Source organism: Nomascus leucogenys, chromosome 21, assembly GCF_006542625.1.
Source record: "Nomascus leucogenys isolate Asia chromosome 21, Asia_NLE_v1, whole genome shotgun sequence".
In the NCBI taxonomy this organism is placed as follows: domain Eukaryota; kingdom Metazoa; phylum Chordata; class Mammalia; order Primates; family Hylobatidae; genus Nomascus; species Nomascus leucogenys.
Window position 1 is genome coordinate 60,432,303 of NC_044401.1, and position 18,346 is coordinate 60,450,648.

Here is an 18,346-nt window from a genome sequence, read left to right on the forward strand (position 1 = left end):
GAGTGGTTAAATGAAGAAGCTCAGAATGAACAGGTAGCTCTCCTCTTGGATACACATTTGTTTTTGGACCCACTGCAAGCAATAGTATACACTGCTGATGGAAAAACACAATATGGTGTCTCAACTTCATTTATGAGTATTCGCTTTTCACCCCTTTGCAAACACCACACTGTTGTAAATTATTTACATAAAAATACAATACGGTCATTTCCAGAGGAAAAAAAACAAAGCTCCAAACAATATATTTGCTTCTTCCAGTGGATCTTCTGCCAATTTCAAATCCTTCCATTTGGAAAGATGGCACTTCCCTACAGAAGGCAGTCCTAGGCTTCCAATCCCAGAAAGAACTGAAATCTTATCACCTTCTCGAAGCCCCCTAACTCTTGAAACTCTCACCCATACACACACCCCAATGCCTGATTCAGCAGAGCCCTAGGGAACCACATTTCCATCGTCGACATGCAACTTCAGCTACTCTGACTCTTCCAGCCATTGACTCACACACTTTGTGGACAAACATCTGTCCTGTCTGCCGACAATGCACTTCTTGGTCATGCCCTTTCTCCTCCTTCTAACTGTTCTTCTTTACCTCTGGTTGCTTTTTACAGCTCAGGATCCATCCTTCCTGCCTGTGCTCCCTGGTTCGTTTTCCCTCCAGCCACTGCCAAATGCCAGGACACAAGTCACCACCTCCCCTATGCTTAGCCTTGTCATCCTGCATGTCACTGAGGCCTTCACGACTTCCACTCTGGAACCAAGGTAAGTCTGTAGTGTCCTCCATTGCCTTTTACTGCCTCTTTTCTTTTAGGTTTCCTGCTATTTCATCCATCCATCCACTCATCCATCTACCTACTCATCCATCCACCCACCCACCCACCCACCCATCCATCCATCCATCCATCCACCTACCCACTACTTATTTTTGCATTTGTCACGAGGTGGGCACTATGTCAGTTATAAGAGAAGTGAACAAAAAGGAGCCTGGACCTTTCCCCCGTGAAATTGACAGCCTCAGGAGGAAAACACATAGTAACTCAACAGTCACCATAAAGACTATTTACTAAATAGCCTTTTACCCCAACAAAAGTGACCCAGGAGGCTGCTGGTAAACAGCGCTATGGCAGACGCTCAATGCCACTGCCCTATTCTTATATTCCTAGCTCTTCCCATGGCTAGGGCCCCTCATCTTTTGGGCCCACCACCAATGCCACCTGCTCAGTGAGGCTGCCCCTACAGCAGCTCCCAAGCCTACTGCTTACTCTCCGTGCCCTGTTTTATCTTCTTCACAGCAATCAAGCCCTCTGAATTGCACTGTTGCACTGACTGTTCACCTGCTTACTGTCTGCCTTATGCAGAGTGCAAGCTCTGTGAAGGCAGATGCCTTGCCTGAGTGGTTTCCAGCTGCCCCCAGAGCACCTGGAAGAGGCCCAGCACATAGAAGGCACTCCATGATTATTTGATAAAAGAATGAATATAACCCAACACTTTATGGCTCTCCATAACTGGATGCCCCCCTCCCCACAGTCAGATCCTTTTTATATTTGGTGGACATGACAGAAATAAATCTCCAAAATAAATAAATTCCAGAAAATTGCTCAAATATGAGAAAGCAACTTTCAGTTGTTCACTTCTTTGAGAGCTCTTGAACCCTCAGATGAACAAAAGAGACAAAAAAATGGTGGGGGCAAAGAATGCAACCTGAAGCCACCTAATTATGGTGACTGAATTTCCCACCAAGACTGGCCATCCAACATCTCACCCATGCGGGCTTACAGGGGACTGCCTGCTGAAGCTGGGGTGCACCAGAAGGCAGCCGTGCAGGACCACTCGCTTCAGCTGCTATCCCAACCGTGTCCTCATGGCATGGAAGCAGCTTTAAAAGCATTTTGGGACAATCTGGTGATTCAAGGAAACAAAAGCCCTTCAAGTAAGTAAGTAGATGAATAAATAAAGCCCGCTATCTGTTATCTGATAGCAGCGCCACGCGACACACACAGATAGCCCGCCACAGACCACACTGTCTGACGGCCAGCCGGGTGACCCAACGGCTGTCAGCCGCTAGGGTCAGGGTAAGGGAAGCTCTTATGAGATGAGACAGAGCCAGGCACTGAGAACGCCACACTGCTGTGTGTGTTTCTGCCACGGTCACTAGGTTTGTTTCACATGACTGATTCCGGTCCTCAGTCGCTCAAGGGTTCGAAGCAGCTTTATTGATAGAATGTGCTCAATAAAATAATAAAATGGATAATAAGGTCTAGAAGACACAAGTAAGCACAGAAAATCAAAAAGAGAATAGGATGGGAACTGGAGGATGGGGAATGAGGATTCAGAGGAGTCCCAGGCTGGGCTCTGAGGTCAAGCTGAAATGAGAGGTGTGCTCAGTTACACTACTCTTGGTATCAAAAGGAGAAATACAACCAGTGCCTCAATGGAAGGAAGACATTTCTTTTGTTTAAATTCTGTTCAAATAATTTAAAAAAAAATTTTAAATTTCTTAAGTTCTGGAGTATGCAGGATGTGCAGGTTTGTTACAAAGGTAAATATATGGTGGTTTGCTGCACCTATCAACCCACCCATCACATACATATTAAGCCAGCATGCATTAGCTCTTTTTCCTAATACTCTCCCCCAAATTCTGCCTCCCCCAACATGACCCAGTGTGTGTTGTTCCCCCGCCATGTCCATGTGTTCTCATTGTTCACCTCATACTTGTAAGTGAGAACATGTGGTGTTTGGTTTTCTATTCCTGCATTAGTTTGCTGAGGATAATGGCTTCTGGCTTCATCCATGTCCCTGCAAAGAACACGATCTCATTCCTTTTTATGGCTGCATAGTATTCCACATTTTATGGCTGCATAGTTTATGTACTACAATTTCTTTATCCGGTCTATCACTGATGGGCATTTGGGTTGATTCCATGTCTTTGCTATTATGAAGAGTGCTGCAATAAACATATGCATGCATGTAACTTTATAATAGAATGATTTATATTCCTTTGGGTATATACTCAGGAATGGGATTGCTGGGTCAAATGGTATTTCTGGTTCTAAATCTTGGAGGAATTGCTACGCTGGGAAGGTGTTTCCTAACAGAGGAATTAGCAGGGCAGGCTTTGCAGTCAGACTGCCTGGCTGTGAGTCCCAGGTCCTTGACCCACTGGCTCTGTGGCCTTGGGCACACTGCCCAGCCTCTCTGAATCCACATGGAAGGGCTGCCACGATGCATGCCAAGTGCTTAGTACAGTGCAAACTGATGGTGTTAATTTTGTTTTTCTACTACCATTACATTAGTAGAATGTGAAAACCCCAAGGTGAAGGTGACCCTGAGAGCAGCTGGGACAGGATAGCAAGGTGAGAGCTCTGTTTCCAGAGTCAGAAAGGCCTGGATCTCAGCTCCACCACTTACTAGTGAGTGTCACCTTAGAAAGTGACAATGTCTCTGAAACTCGAATCTTCTCATCTGCAAAATGGGCAATAATCGTACTTCATGGACGGTTATGAAGGCTCAATGAGATCACCACAGTAACATGATGGCTAACACTCACTGACTGCTTTCGAGCTACCAGGAGCTCAGGCAAACCTTCACATGTTATCTCACCCAAAAACCCACGGAGCTAGTGACAAGGCCTACCTGGGCAACATAGTGAGACTTCTGTCTCAATGAAATAAAAAAATTTAAAAAGTACCCCCAAAGGAAGAAGTGGGGTTTCTAGAAGAGAAGCAGTGGTATCCATTGCAAGAGTAGAAGTGAAACATGATGGTAGTGTGGGTAAAGAACTAACATACTTCTCCTTAGAAGGGGCGTACCCTGGGAGCGAAGGGAGGCAGAGGGGCAGCTGTCCTTAGGGAGGGCCTTCTGGAATTGCTGGCTGTGGCTGCTGGAGGCGTTCACCTGCCCCCTCTGGTACCTGGTGTGACCTAGACTTAGAGAGACAAGAGCCCTCCACACAGTCACAGACCTGTTCATTAAGCCTCTTTCTGTAATGATGCGTTTGCAGGGCTTGGGTGGGGAGTGGAGTGTCCTCCTCAGGACTGTCTCCCTGTGGCTGGTGGGAGCTGAGAGCAGAGAAGGTGCATGCACAGCCTTCCCGCCCCAGGCTCCTGAAGCAGGGCCCCTCTACACGCTACACTGCCTCCCTCTCTCCCTCTCTGAACCTCTTTCAATTCATCGCTCTTCACCCCGACCAACAGCAAATCATCAGAGATTTTACTTTTCCAAACTTTTCACTCCACCCCACCTGGCAGGTGTGAGGTAGCCCTTCAACATAAACCTGGCCCAGACTGGGAAACATCGGGTGATGGTGAGAGAAATCAAAATGGTGGTTGCAAGGTACCCATCAACAGTGGGCTGCATAAAGAAAATGTGGTACATACAAAACACGGAATACTACACAGCCATAAAAGAGATTGAGATCAGGTCCTCTGCAGCAAAATGGATGCAGCTGGGGGTCATTTTCCTAAGTGAACTGATGCAGGAACAGAAAACCAAATACTACATTTTCTCACTTGTCAGTGAGAGATAAACATTGGGTACTCATGGACATAAAGAGGGGAACCACAGACACTGGGGAGTACTTGGGCGGGGGCAAGGGTTGAAAAACTCTTGGGTACAATGTTCACCACCCGGGTGAACCACCCCAAACCTCAGCAACACACAATATACCCAGGTAACAAACCTGCACATTTGCCTCCTGAATCTAAAATAAAAGTTGAAAAAAAAACACCACAATGGTGGTTGTCTCTGGAGGGTTGGGGGTTGTGAGTAGAAAAGGACTATAAATAGGATTAAGACAACTTTCTAGAAGAAAAGAAACGTCTTGATTAGGTTGGCAGTTTCACAGGTGTGGTAGACAGAATGGCCCCCTCTAACATGTCCATGTTGTAGTCCCTGGAACCTGTGAAAATGCTGTCTTATGTGGTGAAAGGGAATTAAAGGTGCAGACGGAATAAAAGCTGCCAATCACTGACCTTAAAGTAGACAGATGAGCTTGGATTACCCAGGTGGGCCCAACATAATTACAAGGAGCCTTCACAGTGGAGGTAGGAGGCAGGAAAGGAGGGTGGAGAGAGGCAATGTGAGAAAGACTCCATTCACCATTGCTAAACCTGAAGATGGAGGAAGGGGACACAAGCCAAGGGATGTGGGCGGCCTCTGGAAACTGGAAAAAGGCAAGGAAGCCTTCTCCCCCAGAGCCTCCAGAAAGGTGTGCTGGCCTGCCAACACTTGCTTTAGTCTAGTCTAGTAAGACTCATGTTGAACTTAGAAAACCATACATTTGGCTACTTTAAGCCACTAAGTTTGTAGGAATTTGTTACAGCAGCCACAGAAAACTAGTACAATGGGTATAAAAACATTTGTCAAATCTAATCAAAGTCTACATTTAAAATCTGTGCCTATGATTATATGTCCATTATATCACAATAATAACAATTTAAAAAAGATAACAGAAAGTCTGCTTTGTTCCCAGAAAGCTGGGGAACTCTGTAGAGGGGCCACCTTCTGAAGCTGCCTCTCCACCAGACGGAACGGCATCTGCCCACCCCCAGGCCGACCTCTCCTCACCCTCCAGTCATCTCCAAATCACATTTGATTCCAGAGCCCTTTCCATACAAGCTATCTCACCAGAGTCTTAGGAGATTGCCAAGGCAGATATCATCATTCATAAATCTGTCACATTATAGATGAGAGAGCTGGGGTTAGGAGAGGTCAGTGACTTGTGGCAGAGCCACAACCAACTCTCCTCCCATCTGCACGTTGAACCAACACAGACAACCAGCCCCAGCAGTGAGGCCGGAGTCAAAGGCTGGGAAAGCAGAAGACACGAAGCTGGTCTGCGGGCAGATCCTCAGCACCAGTCCCAGACATCCCTGATGACAGATCTAATCTGATATGCTTTAAGGAAAAGGCCAGGGCAGGGGCAGGGTGAGGCAGTGACCCCGGCAGTGGCCGTTTCCATCCTGAATCCACTGGGCAGGGGGAAAGGGAAGTGGGCATGGCTGCTGTCAGCCAATCTTCAACCACAACAAAAGAGCAAGAGAATTCAGATCACAGAACTCTGCAGCTGGAAGCACTGGATTCCAGCAGTTTCCAAATGCCTTTTTCAGCAGGGTAATGTGCTCCTCTCCAGTCCCCAAACACCATCTTAGGATAAAGATCCCCTTAGATAAAAGAGAAAAGGCAAAACAGCTCCATATGAAGGAGAGCAAAGAGGGTCCCCTCCCTCTTGCCACTGAAACTCCTTGGAACTCCAGGAGAGCAGCACTTGAAAACCACCCATGTCGTCCATTCTTCCATATTTCACAGATGAGGAAACTGAAGCCCAGAAAGGGAAAGGGACTTGCCAGGGCCACAAAGAACCTCCCTCTCCTGACTGCCCAAGACAGTTATTTTTGACCACACTGGGGTGTGGCTGGTTGAAACCACAACCTGAGTTTACATTCTTACCTTCTGATAATTGTCAAGTAGACAGTTTTCCCTCCTTGGGTTGACTGAGCTGTAGAGGGGCCAATGAATCAGGGTCTTAGATTAAAAGAATAACAAAACTACCTTTTCAGATCAGCCTTGAAAATAATAAAATATTGCTTAATTAGCCTGGCTCCCCCATCCTCCCCCAGCCCTGCAAGTCCTTGCAAAGCCATGGAGCGTGGTTACGACGAGCCTGCCTCACTTCAGGAACAACAGCCACCCCAAGGTTAGGGGCTGGCAGACAGTGGCGGCCACCCTGGTGACAGCAGGAAGACAGAGGGCCTGGAATTGTCATTGGATGCAAGTTGGACACCAGTCTTTGGCCAATTACATAACACCCACCTCCTTTCTGGATCCACCTATCTTACCCTTCCCTGGAAAGGGGTATTATTGTTAGACAACTGTAGCACCTTCCATCTGAGTAGCTCTTGGTAGTAATCAAAGTGTTTTTGACACCTAATGTTTCATAACAAACTTGCTGGGCCCCAGCTTCCATGTGATACTGACATGGCAGATGGTAAGACCCTCATTTTTCAGCTAAAAAACCCAGGGCACAAATGAGGTTAAGTAAATTGCCAAAAATCACATGGCTGGATAGCAAGGAGCCAAGGCCAAAATTTAGGTTTCCTGACTTCCAGTTCTCCAGGCACTCTCTGCCTAGCCAGGTGTGTTTTATTACCTAGTTCAAAGGGGGACACTCCTTTCTTTAGGTGGAAGAGGTCACAGTCCTAATCAAACTGTGTAAACCAGTGGTCCTGGGGAGAAGAATAGGGGAGACAAGTCTTCTCCATGACCTGGACATATACCCATGAAGCCACCTTTCCCAGAATTCAGGAAGTTCAGGGGAAAAGACAGGCCTTGCAGTCCAAGGATCATGGCGCTCCCTGGAATGTGAGCCAGCCTACCAGGCCATTCTAGGGGAGGAGCCCCTTTGCGGCGTCTTAGCTGCAGGACAGGGCAGTGGCGGGGAGCATAGATGTATGTGTCCCAGGGTGGAGCCTGGTGGCAGCAGGCATGGGTTGCAGGCGAGCAGTCCAGCACAGAGTGACGGCTGCGGGACTCAGATCCTTCCCCAAAGTAAAGCATTTCCATCAGCTTCTGAAAGTTGGTCCACCTTTCAGAAGCCCTCGCTCTGGGCCTTGAGAGAATCCAGAGAATGGGATTTTCCACCTCACTGCCTCATAAGACACGGCCCTGACCCATCTAGCCCAGGACACTCACCGCGGCTGCTCACTTATCTGCTGCAGAATGATTTAAGTTCTCACGTTAAGGCCAAGAATTTGAAAAATGTGGCTGCTGAACAGGGAGCCAAAGCTTGAGTTTCCACAGGCTGAGGAAAATTCTTTGTGGGCATCTTTGATTTTTCTCTTTTCACATCAACTCTGGGAGTCTGAGGGACTTCAGAGGGCATCTCCAACCAGACTAACCCACTCCTGCCCAGCTTGAACAGATACTCTGTGGGTGACAGAGCAATGCCAGTGGCTACCAAGAGGTGGGGCTTACCTTGGCTGTCTTCCTACACCCGTGGTTAACTGAGCACTCCCCACTCCCTGGGGACCCTCTCTCTGCAAGTTTTATTATAGTGAACAGCAATTGAACGTTTCCAATTTGCCGGGTGCTAAGTGCTTTATATGCATGATCTCATTTAATCCTCAGAAGCACCCCATGGGGTAGGTGCCATTATCATCCCCAGTTTACAGATGAGGAAACGGAGGCCCTAAGAAGTAACCTGCTGAGTCATCCACCTAATAAGCGCCCTGGCACCCAAGCCCCACCTGTCTGACGCCTCAGCCCTGTTCCCAACCACTTGCTCTGTTAAACGCCTCTCCCCTGAGCAAGAGTCTGTCCTGTTCTGAACACCTTTTGGCATTTTATAATCCACCCCACCCCTACCCCTACCCACCAGGTCTTTCAGAGGCATAAACAGGCTCCTCTCACAGTAAAGAATAGTGGCGGAAGGTACACATGCATTCGAATGCCTCAACTTTCCCATGACGTTTAATACATTTGTTAATATGGGCTCCCAAACAATCCGCTTCTGCAAGCTGAAGGGCTACCAGGGCTGGGGTAAATAAATTATTAACAAAACCATTGTCACACAATGACTGCTGTGGGTCTGGAGTCCTTTTTTTTTTTTTAGAAACCAATGATTACAATCAAAATTCAAAGACCAGGAACCATGAACTAGGTAATAAAACACACCTGGGTAGGCAGAGCGTGCCTGGAGAACTGGAAGTTGGGAAACCTAAATTTTGGCCTTGGCTCCTTGCTATCCAGCCATGTGATTTTGGGCAATTTACTTAACCTCATTTGTACCCTGGGTTCTTTAGCTAAAAAATGAGGGTCTTACCATCTGCCATGTCAGCATCACATGGAAGCTGGGGCCCACCCAGCAAGGTTGTTATGAAACATTAGGTGTGAAAAACACTTTGATTACTACCAAGAACTACTCAGATGGAAGGTGCTACAGTCGTCTAACAATAATACCCCTTTCCAGGGAAGGTGTAAGACAGGTGGATCCAGAAAAGAGCTGGGTGTTATGTAAATGGCCAAAGACTAGTGTCCAAATTGCATCCAGTGATAATTCTAGTTGGTTCTGGTAGGTTGAATGGCCCCTAAATTGACAGCAAAAACACAATGAATGGCAATTCCCATTAACTGTCACAATGTAGAATTTTTTTTTTTAAGTTTGGATGTCATAAGAAAGAACGAGATCGTATCTTTTGTGGGAACATGGATGGAGCCGGAGGCTATTATCCTCGGCAAACTAATGCAGGAACAGAAAACCAAATACCGCACGTTCTGGCATATAAGTGGGAGCTAAATGATGAGAACTCATGAACACAAAGAAGGAAACAATAGACACTGGGGTCTACTTGAGGGCGGAGGGTGGCAGGAGGGAGAGGAGCAGAAAAAAATAACTATCGGGTACTAGGCTTAGTACCTGGGTGATGAAATAATCTATACAACAAACCCCAGTGACATGAGTTTACCTATATAACACACTTTCACATGTACCCTCAAACCTGAAGTAAAAGTTAAAAAAAATTTGGCTGAAATTTCACTAGCTATAGAAGCCATTCAAATTTCTGCATGTGCAGAGATAAACACTGTTGCTTCCACTTGTCAAAGTTTAATACACCCAAAGGCAGAATACAAGCTTGTGTCAGACCCTCCTCTCAAGCTTTTCCACATAAAGCATTTTCCAACGTTTTAAACCAGTCTTGACTTCAGTAAAAGTCTGACCTATGAAAAGGGTCTAATAATTAGTACAATGGGCATTCAGAATTGGACACTCCCTTGGCATAAATTATCACTCACCCTAACAAGAAACTTTTTTGCAAGGTCTGATGGCTTTCAACCAGCCAACATCTGCAGCTCTCAGTTTACCAGCCTCTCTCAAGATGTTTCCAGCTTTAATGAGTTCAGAAATAACATAGACTTCCAAGTAGAAAGGAAGTGATGAAGTGAAGCAAGCCTGTATCGGAGAGGTGTCAACATTTCAATTTCATTTTTCTGAAATAAGGTCCTCCCTCATCCACACTGTACAGTCACCTCTTAACAAGTGAGAGACAAACCAGTTTCAACTACCCTGCCAGGCAAGGGTGGGGCAGATGCCCATCGCTATGCCTGACACCTGAGAGAAAAGGTGGAAGACAAAGAACCCTTCCTTCACTCTTATTATTCAGGTCACTGGGCTCTAGGGAACAGCCTAAGCTCCAGGGTCAAGGCCAAGGCAGAGGATCTTCATGATGATTTCCAAGGTGAATTCAGTTTTCTTCAAGCAGCAAAGTCCAACCTGTTCTATTAAAAACACTTTTCAGGGTCCAGTGTGGTGGCTCACAGCTGTCATCACGGCACTTTGGGAGGCCAAGGTAGAAGGACTGCTTCAGCCCAGGATTTCAAGACCAGCCTGGGCAACATAGCATGACCTCATGTCTAAAAAAAAATGTTTTTAATTGGGGAAAAAAAACACCTTTCTTCTGAGACAGAAAGCTTAACAGCTCTCCTTTCCTGTCTCCCAGTGCCCATGGGAACCCGGACTTACTAGGAAAGCTCTGCCCTATCTGGTAAGCAATGTGGTCCCCCTACAACCTGTGTGGATCAGAATGCTAACAGTTTCACACATATTCATCAACAACTCAACCAACAAACAGTAATTCCTAAAAAAAAAAAAAAAATTTAAAGGTATTATCTTAGGAAGCCCCTGATGGTGTAGGTAGGCTGCTGGCAACCACTGTTTCCAGCAATATTTAACAGTAAAACCAGATTTTAGAGAAGCATGTCAGCCACCACCCTGGAGGACCCTGTGGCTCTGATCCAGGAACAAGAAGTTAAGGAGACTCCAAATTTTCTCTGGGTTCAATAGTCAGATGCCAAAGGCCAGTATCTTTTGTGGGGATACACGGCACAGCCGTCTGTCTCTTCCAGCCAAGTCATGAAGATTGGAAAGCCCCCAGACAAAACAAAGATGACCAGTGGAGTGTCAAATCAACGATACCCTTGAAAACAGACATAAAATAGATGCAACATCAAAATTTGCCTGAAGTGGAAGGGGACTGTGGTAGGAAGCTCCTTGGTAATCCTCCAGGAGGGGAAGAAGGTGTTCTGGTGGCTCTTCAAGCCAACATGAGGCTTATTAAAAAGGTACTCTAAAGCAAAGGAGAGTTTGGTTAGATCTCAGGAAGGACTTTTGTCAAAGGAATCAGAGGCGCTTTAAAATCTCAGTCCATAAAGAAGGACTGAACAATGTGAACTGCATGTCTGGGCTGCAGGAGACACATGCTAGCCTCTGAGGGTGGCTTCCAGGGCTGGTTCTATGATTCAATGACAAGTATCCTCTGGTGGCTCTTGTGAAACTCTCAGGTGCTGTCTCAGCTCACCCACATGATCACTGTGGGTACTCTGTGGCCAGGAGGACAGGAAGACCTTCTCATCAGACCTCCACCTTGTCTCATGAACCCTGAAAAGGCAGATGCAAGAGGTGCTTGGAAAATTCTATCACCAAGTCCTCCTCCCGGGAGGAGGGTCCAGTGCTGAGGACCCGGCAGTGACTTGGGTGCTATTCCTCCATGGAGGTGGCAATCTGCATCGTGCAGAGCGAGGGCTGAAGCAGGAGTTGCAGGGTCAGCGGAGTCGATCTCGGGGAACAACTCCCCAGGTCTTATTTCCATTCTGTGTACCTGAGGGACAATGAATCAACACCAACCAACGTTCCCTGTCCTCAATGCTCCAAGGTTCCCAGGGAATTCAACTTGAAATTTATACAGATGCCAAGAATAATCCTTGCCCCACCCATTTTCTGTGTTTGTGCAGTCACATGCCTCAGTGAAAGCGATCTCTACCCGGCATCTTTAGCAAGGTAGAAACGTATGCATAGGGGTGACTTAGGAACTGGGTGGGTTTGGACAGCTCATTTATTAACTTCCATCCTCAGTTCCCTCATCTGCAATGGAGAAAGAGGAGGAGAACCACTTGAGGTTCTATTGCAAGGAGTGCAGGAGAGAAAACAGGTGAGAGCCCGCACAGTACCGGCAGCGTGTCTACACCAGCCACGTTCCCTTCTCTGCTCTCCACACACCTGTGACAAGGACACTTGGCCATAGAAGCCAAAAAAAATAAATCCACTCTGGCCTCATGGAGGCAAGGACACTGGCTCAGGTGGCAAAGCATCAAGCAAAGCAAGTGCCTCCTTGATGAAGACTGCGGTCACCCCCAGTCAACCCTAGTCCTTCCCAACTCAACTGACTCTCGGGTACAGCCGAGTCTGGTCCCGAGCAGAATGTGCTGGGACTTTTCATGTCTCCCCACCCTGCACACCCATTTTGCTGTGTGCCGGCCCACCAGGTAACTTCCACATGGCCACAGACAGCATCCCTGGCAGCTGACAGTAAGATGTACAGATGGCCAAATGGCTAAAGCAGGGCAGGGTTAAATCAACACAACACTCATCTGGGTAAAGCTGCTTTGTATATTAGGGCTTTGGCAGCAGCAGTGCATATCCAAGCAGGGGACAGGCCCAAGCCAACTTGGTGCCCTTTAGAAGCACTGACTAGGGATTGGCAGGAACCACAGAGATCACCTCATCCAGCCCCCACTTGATGACAAGCCCATCACGTTGGTGGAGCAGATACTTTCTGCAGCTCTGCCCCCGACCAACCACCATGGGGTAGACCACGTCGGCCTCCTTCACTCAGCTCCTCCAACATCCCAAGCATAAGCCAACCCTCTTCTGGAATACTCTTGCCCTCCGCTACTCTTCACACAGCTCCTTCTCTTCTCATCTGTTGGGTCTCAGCTTGAATGGCATCTCCCTAGAGAAGCCCTCCCTGACCACCCTTCGTGGCCTCTGTTTGCTTTCCCATCACACTTCTCTGAAGCTGTGATTTAGCTGATTTCCTAGCTCTCTCTCCCACAAGACTGTAAGCTCTGGGAGGGCAGGGGCTATGTTGGTCTCATCCCTGACTGTATTAACGCCAACGCGTATAGCACCTGACACCCAGGAAGTGCTCAGTAAGTAAACATCTGCTATATTAAGCCGGCCGTGGTGGCACAAGCCAGTAGTTCTAGCTACTCTGGGGTCTGAGACAGAAAGATCTCTTGAGCCCAGGAGTTCAAGGCCAGCTTGGTCAACATAGCAAGGCCTCTTCTCACTTTTTAAAAAATTTACTATATTAATGAATGAACAATAATCCTGAAGGAGGTGCAATTCCAAAACACTCAAGCCAAGCTTTGCATCCATGGCAGCTGAAGTATAACTTTATGGCCAGAAGAACCCTGCATGTGAAAGCTCAAAGTCCTGCTAAGTGGGAAAATGCAGCACACCACAGACCAGCCAAAGGCGGCTGAGGTGGTGTTGTCACCTCTACGGGCTTATCCAGTTTTTGCACATAACTCTGTGATGGGCTCAGCCCAGCTGGGGATCCTTAATCCATCGAGTTAACTGTTAACTACCCCGGCCCCAGTGACACAGCAGCTTGCATTATTAACTACAGCCCCGGGAGGGATGATCATTTGTGCACCTTCCGTCTCCAAACCTGGCTCCCTCCCCAGACTTGATAGCTACAAGCTCTGGGCTCAACAGTTTGTGGGTTTGTGTTGCAAGGAGGCTAATAAAAACATATTTCTCAAATACCGTATGGTGAGGGCAACTGAAACACATCCTCCTCGAAGAGCAATAAAATATATATATTTTTAAAGTCCTGAATTCCAGGGGAAAAAAGAGGCTTGCAGACTTCAGAGGGTTTACAGGACTATCCCCTTCAGTGTCAGGGCCATCTTGATCAAAAGTCTAAAACCCAGGAATAGGAAATTGGTAGAAACTTTGAGAGAGCCTCTGACAGTTTCAAAGAGGAACTCAGAGGACCTCAGGAAATGTGAGAGGGCGTAGATTTCTCTGTGAAAAGGAGGGTCAAGGCAGAGGAACCAGAGGCAACTGTGAATATCAAGTCAGTTCTCAGGGAAGCAGGGGGTCCGAGTGTGTACGTGAGGTGCCTTCATTTTCCCTGCATCAGGAATCTAGCTGTTGGCACCTTATAATGAGAAAATAGTCTCAACCATGAAGTTAACTCTGCTGGAAGATTTCCAAAGGGAAAGTCCCTCCAGTTACTCAGAGGGGAAAAAAAAAATTACCTACTTGGTCTGGAATCCGGGGATATTTTATGCAGATGTCTCTAACAGAAGTTAATAAAGGGAAGTCAGCTTGCCTCTGATTATTCAAACAGGCTACTGCTATTAAGGATTGCACAATTTCTGGGCAAGGCAGAGGTGGGTTTGGCTTTTTAAAAATTTTTTCAGCCTGTCCTCATGGAACTACGTATTCTTTTCTAAGAACTTTTCATCCTAACCTCCCTACTCACATCTTCTAAGTGTCTCTGCTCTGGTGGGAATGTGATGGACAACACAGAGCCATCTCGGAAGCCTCTGTGGCCACCACCAGGCAGGCCAGGGTGCGGGGTGCCACTCCCTGGGCAGCCATAGGGTTCTCAGCAAGGTGCATTCATCGTCCCTGCTGAGAATCTGACGGTGCAGCATTTTTTTTTTTAAATTAAATGCAAGCTGAGTCATTTCAACCTGCAACCTTCAGGTAACAGGAGTTACCCAAGCTCCAGGAATTATGATTGTGGGGTAAACCCATTCTCTTGTTTTCTTGCGGTTCTATTTTATAACGCACTAGAGGAGACAGAGACGTCATCGCTTCACCCAGGGCAAGAGGACAAAGGAGGATGCATGGAAACAGCCCTTCTCCTCCAGGCCATACCGACTGTCCAACTAGCACTAGACTTCACCTGGTTTTGGAGCAATCTGAATTTGGAATCTGCCAGAGAAAACTTCTATCAGGCAAGATGGAAGACTCCTAGGATAGGTCCCTCTGATGGAGGGGTTGGTAATAAAAAAATCATGGGAAAAGAAATAAGGGAGGGTGGAAAAAATGCACCTTAGAAAACAACTTCTGATGTCCTGGGGCTACACAATGGGGGAGCTGAGCACTTAGGAAGGAGAGGGAAAATATTCTGTTTCCGGAGACAGCTCCAAGAATCATGAGTAGGTGTGAGAAACAAGGAAGCTTATAGATTTTAAAAAAAAAGAAAGAAAGAAAGGAAGGGGGCAAAAGGAAGGAGTCAGGGAAGGGGGGAGTGAGATCTTTGAGAGACAGGGGAATTAAAAAACACCATAGCAACAACTCAGTCCACCTACCCTGGCCGCCCACCCACAGCCAGATTCTTTACTGACGCATTTGAGAACAAGCTGGTTCCTACCAGCTCAGGAAGGTGAGCAAACCCAGAGAGCTCATTAAATCCCTTCTCAGCGACTCTTGTCTGCCTGCAGATAGTGAGCAAGGAGGATATAAATAGAAGTTATATAACATCTCTTTGTTGATTCCTGTGCTTACCAAAAAAAAATGCAGCATGACCTTGTTTTTCTTTAGAGTTTGCCTCGGCCTGCTGGTTGAGGACTTTAATCCAGATAGGAATCATCTTAAAGTTTAAACAGCAGGATATAGATTTCCAAGTTAAGGGTGTTCTGCATGGTCATCCAAGTTAGGAATCCTCAGGGTCAAGTCCTCCTTGGGGGATTAAAAAAAAAATCCAGCAGCTCTAAAACAACAACAGCAGGTATGGAATCTTGTGGCTTCCTCTTAGAACATTTCCTGAGGTAAATTAAGGAGTAAATTTGATACCCAAGAGCAACGCATCATTAAAATGGCATCTTGGGTTTTCTAAAGGAGGCTGGAGCACCACAGGTATATTCAAAGGTAACTGATGGTTTCCAAATACTCTCCAAGCATAATGAGTTGTCTTTTTTTCCTTAACAGGCATGACTGTAAGAGTCCAGTGGATGGGAAAGGCCTCCTCCTTAAAGATGGTGATGGAAATGAGCACTGCACAGGGAAACACAAATCAGGTCCCCTGAAATCCAGCCCAACCTGGCTAGACCCTCCAATGCCCATCAGGGCTTATGAACAGGTTGCTTCAGTGTCTTTGTTAGGGAGTGGTTAAAAAGGAGTACATGCTTATAGGGTATGCTGCTGAGCACCATGATTTTGACTTCATGTCTAACCTGTTGATGTTACAAAACTCTTTTAAAAACAGTTACCATGGGAACTTTTCCCTAGCAAGCATTCTTCAAGAAACGTTACAGGTGCTGGTGAATTCAATGCCCTTGGTGTCAATAAGCTTTTGCTGAGTGGCTTGAACTGAGAGGACTTTCAAACATATAATGCAAAGTTTCCAATGCAAATGTCTTCGGGGTTAAGTGTCAGTGAAATGTGGTGGAAGGTAGTGGGGAATAAAATGACCTCAGTGTATATAGAAGCCCCACTTAAGCATTCAAAAAATTCTATATACAGTGTTTTCAATGTACTATGTATCAGCAAAACAAAATACCCCATAGGGCTATAATCAGTTCAGGGGGTTACCTCAGCAAGAGATGCTCTGGCTGTCACTCCTACTATAGGATTTCCTCTCTCATCAGAGCTAGTAGGTGGTCAAAACCACAATAATGCATAAATTAAGGCAGGGAATTGGGTATCCAATGTGAGCAATTGAAAAGGTGCCCATGTATTAGCTATTTGCCATTATGGTACTGAAGGTGCTCAGATGACACATAAAATGACCAGAACAAAAGTTTGTTGTTTTGTTTTTACTTTAAGAAGATAAAGAATCACGAATTAGCATTCAAGGTTACCTAATGCTAACCCTTGTCTAACATGTGAGCAACCAGACCTTGAGTTACAGGGAGCTGTTGTTGGGACAGGACAAGAGTCCACATCCCCTGCCCAGTGCCTGGTTCTGGGTCATGTCACTGAAGCGCATCAGCCCATCTGTCAGCCAAACCCCACTAGCCTTGTGCCTTCTCTTCTAAATCCCTGCGGAGGAAAACAACGTCTGCCTTCTACAGTATGAACAGTGAGGGTCTGCTAGGAACCAACACAACTTCACGTCCCAATGCAGCAATGTTGCCAGGTAACAAATGTAGAAATATACTCCAAAAACTGTATGTGACAATATACAACCTCCGCTCTGCAGCTGATAACCGAGGGAGTGTTAAAACACCGTGTTCTCTTAACACTTGGGCTTTTGGTGTGAAAATAAAATTAAACGGGATACTTCCTCTTGTAAATATAAGACAGGCATACAACTCACACATGTATCCACTAATTGGAAATAGTAGAGGGGTTTGCAATAGCTATCTGCAGTGCATCCCAGGCTTCACTCTTACCCTCAAGATGAATTCCAGAAAACCTACAGAAACAATAACTGAGGAAGAGCCTTTCTTATGTCAGGGACAAGCTCTCCTCTAACTATTGTGAGGAAGCTACCCACAAGAAGGACACCAGCAGAAATTAAGGAAAAGCTCATACATTGTTATAAAAAAAAATGTGCTTCCATTCCACTCCATTTTAAAGGTCTACCTTTAAAACTCATTGGCTAACCAAGCAGTGACTACTTGCTTCTCAGATCAAATAACCAATGCAGCCTGTTCTCACTTCTAACGAGAACAAGATAGACACTGCTCACTAGTAGGCAGAGCTCCAAAGTGGGTACAGGGCACTGAATAGCTTCCTCACATTGGACTCATGTAACTTAAAGGCTGGCTAGCATGGTAGAAAGCTGAGAGACTCCTGAGGGCCTTGTGTTCAAATCCCAGCTCTGCCAACTGGGTGACTTTGGATAAGACACATGGCTTTTTTCAGACTCAGTTTCCTCATCTGCAATTGGGACTATTCCATGTAGTCCAGATAGAGTACCTACTAGCTCCATGCACAGTGCTGGACACTTTATAAAAATGAGAAGACCCTCCTTCCTTTCCCTTCCCCCAAACATGAATATTCTTCAACCAGTAAAGACTCAGATGTGGGGAGTATCTGGTGCATTTAGCTTCTCTGAGTAAAACAGGCAAAAGCTGAGATCTAATAATCATCACATGATGCCAAAGAACATATGCTTCTTTAGATGCAAGCGAAAAACAAAAATTGCTATTAATCTAACTTTTCATAAGGGCCCTAATTAGATGAGCTGCTATCAATCTCTTCCACAGTGAGGAAGTTCTGTAGGACAGTCTTCTTGTCATTAACTTTCCTAAGACCTGGAAACCTGGAACTTGCTGGAAGTACATGTCGGTAGCACACATAATTGTCATTTGGCAAATGAGATGCCCAGTCTGAAAGGAAAAGTCTTTCATGATTTCCTCCTCCAGAATTCATGGGCAAACCTTATAAACAAGGCAAATACACTGACAACTCGAGCTGCCTTCTGATTATCAGGAGGGCACAGTGTCTCCCACAAAGACTCCACTACCAAAGAAAACAAAATGTGGAGCCACAAATTCCAATCTGCCTGGCAAACAGATGCCAGGTCCTTGAAGCGGCCATGTCTGT

At 46.3% G+C, this 18,346-nt stretch overlaps 1 protein-coding gene and 1 long non-coding RNA gene across 9 annotated transcripts in view; one reads left to right on the top strand and one right to left on the bottom strand.

Moving 5' to 3' along the window:
* The window catches only part of ITPR1 (inositol 1,4,5-trisphosphate receptor type 1), a 359,375-nt gene that overhangs the window by 82,338 nt on the left and 258,691 nt on the right, over nucleotides 1-18,346 (bottom strand). The gene's annotated exons all lie outside the window — the stretch shown is intronic.
* LOC105738827 lies at nucleotides 14,124-16,592 on the top strand. Its single transcript, XR_001114683.2, has 2 exons — nucleotides 14,124-14,851; nucleotides 15,782-16,592. It is a non-coding gene; the product is annotated as an uncharacterized LOC105738827 (long non-coding RNA).